Here is a 3359-nt window from a genome sequence, read left to right on the forward strand (position 1 = left end):
TGAAGCAGTTTACATATATTCAGGTACTTATTTTGTACCAGGGGCAATGGAGGGTTAAGTGACTTGCCCAGAGTCACAAGGAGCTGTAGTGGGAATTGAACTCAGTTCTCCAGGATCAAAGTCCACTGCACTAACCACTAGGCTACTCCTCCACTCCACTTTAGGTGTTCTTTTTGAAACAACAGGGCATATTAGTGTTTGGAGCAATGTAAGTGTTCTGCACACAGGCCTCCAGTTCATTTTTTATGTCTGTACTGACCAGTGGGATCCTGTATCTGTGTTATCATATCACTTCTATGAAATGTCCACCCCTCATAGAATGATTCTAGCAATTAAACTGGTTACAATTTAACAAGAAATTTTTAAGCTGAGAGAGGGTGAGTGGTACTGCATGCAGTGTGTACTTTTGAAATACAGCACAGTACATAGGGGATTGCAGTATATTAGTGATACAATCAAAATGAGACTGAAAGATGTGGAAAATATTTGTGGCATTTTACTAAAGTTAAATTTTAAAAAAAAGTTCCCTTAGAAAAATTTGGGAAAGAGAAAATATTTTGCAGAAGCAGTGCCAGGAAATAGTTTTCAGAATTTAAAAATACAGTGATCACACTTTACTAAGTACTCAGCAGATAGATGTGTAATACTAATATTCATGTGTTTTTATAGACTTTTTTGTAATAAATGAAATATGACCCCTTTTTTTGTTTTTGAACATGAATGTGCTGAAAATATTTTTTGAGAGAGGAGCAGGGGAGACTTGTTCCCCAGCATGTATGAAGCAATTTATAACACCCAGTGTAATGAAAATAAGAAAAGCAGTAATGCTTCAAATTTTGCAGTTCTTTTGAACTGTTTTATCCAATATAATATATTTTTTAATTTATGGATATCAAGGCGAGCCAAATGGAAAGCAGCTTTAGGTCTAATTTACAAAACAGTGATAATATGCAGTAAGTGCTGACTTTCGTGTCTACCATACATTACACATTACTATATGCTGTTTTGAAATGATGTGTGAAATTAGCAAAGATCACAAACTTTTGTGTTACTTGTTGACAAAAATTGGGAACATAAGACTAGATTCTATATATATCGCCTAAAAATTCATTGCCGACATGAATTTCGCCTCATTGCATTCTAAAAAGTGCACCTTAATTTAGGAATACTTTATAGAATAAGCCTAAATTTCCATGCGGTTTATAGAATACACCAAGTGCCGGTCTGTGCAACTAAATTTAGTCACAGGCAGTTATGTCAAGTAAAACCTGGTGTAAATTCTGACACCTAAATTACACGCAGACCGGGTGTATTTTAAACCACATATGTAGATATTAGAAATGCCCACAACCCGCCCATTCCACGCCCATGGCCATTCTCCTTTTTGACTATCCTGCTTATAATCGAACGAGAAAAACGCCCAAGTTCCGACCTAAATCGGGAGATGGACGTTTATCTCACAAAAACGAATAAAGCGGTATAATCGAAAGCCGATTTTTGGACGTTTTCAACTGCACTCCGTCGCGGATGCGGACAAAGTTGATGGGGGCGTGTCAGAGGTGTGGCGAAGGCGGAACTGGGGCGTGGTTATCTGCCGAACAAAGATGGGCGCATTTCACCGATAATGGGAAAAAAGTATGCGTTTTTAGCTAGAATTTAGGACACTTTTCCTGGACCCTGTTTTTTCACGAATAAGGCCCCAAAAAGTGCCCTAAATGACCAGATGACCACTGGAGGGAATCGGGGATGACCTCCCCTGACTCCCCCAGTGGTCACTAACCCCCTCCCACCACAAAAAATGATGTTTCACAACTTTTTATTTTCACCCTCAAATGTCATACCCAGCTCCCTGGCAGCAGTATGCAGGTCACTGGAGGAGTTGTTAGGGGGTGCAGTGGACTTCAGGCAGGTGGACCCAGGCCCATCCCCCCCCCCTACCTGTTACAATTGTGCTGCTTAATGCTTATTAGTCGTCCAACCCCCCCAAACCCACTGTACCCACATGTAGGTGCCCCCCTTCACCCCTTAGGGCTATAGTAATGGTGTAGACTTGTGGGCAGTGGGTTTTGAGGGGGATTTGGGGGGCTCAACACACAAGGGAAGGGTGCTATGCACCTGGGAGCTCTTTTACCTTTTTTTTTGGTTTTGTAAAAGTGCCCCCTAGGGTGCCCGGTTGATGTCCTGGCATGTGAGGGGGACCAGTGCTCTACGAATCCTGGCCCCTCCCACGAACAAATGCCTTGGATTTATTCGTTTTTGAGCTGGGCGCTTTCATTTTCCATTATCGCTGAACAACAAAAACGCCCAGCTCACACATTGTTGAATAAAACATGGGCGTCTATTTTTTCCCAAAATACGGTTCGGTCCACCCCTTCACGGACCCGTTCTTGGAGATAAACGCCCATGGAGATAGGCGTTTTCGTTCAATTATGCCCCTCCATGTGACTTAGAATTTACGTGCAGCACTTTATAGACTACGCTTTGATAGTTCTGCGTGTAAATTCTAATTAATGTCAATAAGTGTCAATAATTGCCAATTAGCAATGATTGACTTGTTAACCAATTAGGTTATTTATTTATTTATTTATTTATTTATTTATTGCATTTGTACCCTGCATTTTCCACCTATTTGCAGGCTCAATGTGGCTTACATAGTACCGTCAAGGCATTTGCCCAGTCAGTTCATAACAGATACAAGGTTGTATAGTAATCGTATGAAATTGCCAATTAGCACTGATTGACTTGTTAACCAATTAAGTTATGCGCATTGTTATGTAATACGCTTCAATTTCTGCACGGAAATCTCAGCGCAATATATAGAATCTGGTGGATTGCGCCTATGGTAATGAGCTGCATTGCACGCAAATGTATGCAGAGTCATTCATTGCCATGCCAACAGAATAGTGCAGTTTGTGAGAAAAAAAAAGCAAACATGTTTAAAAAAAACCTACTTTGCAAGCTCTGCTACTGTGGGAAAGTTAACTATACCTTATCAGTTGTAGCTAACTTTCTACCAAGTGCCTTCTGATGGTCTCTGAGTAGCTTTCCAGCCTGCTAGATTTAAAAGGGTATGTTGCCCCTTAGACATAGCCCCTTCTTCCCTGTGACCAAATTAAAAAAAAAAAAAAGGCTCTTTGTTGCCCTCTCCATCCCTCCAACATAGTAGGAATTACACCATGTCCTCTCATTTACTTTTCTGCCACTCAGTTTCACCCAAATCATCACCCTCAAGCCCTCCTCCTTCTCCAAGGACAAGCAGTGTGTAGTATATTCACTGATGGTAGATATCATCCAACAGAGCCTGGTGCAGCAAGTGCTCTGCAGCATACTTCTGGAAGTGTTTGGAAGTGGCCTACCGT

This window comes from Microcaecilia unicolor, chromosome 7 (assembly GCF_901765095.1).
Source record: "Microcaecilia unicolor chromosome 7, aMicUni1.1, whole genome shotgun sequence".
NCBI lineage: Eukaryota > Metazoa > Chordata > Amphibia > Gymnophiona > Siphonopidae > Microcaecilia > Microcaecilia unicolor.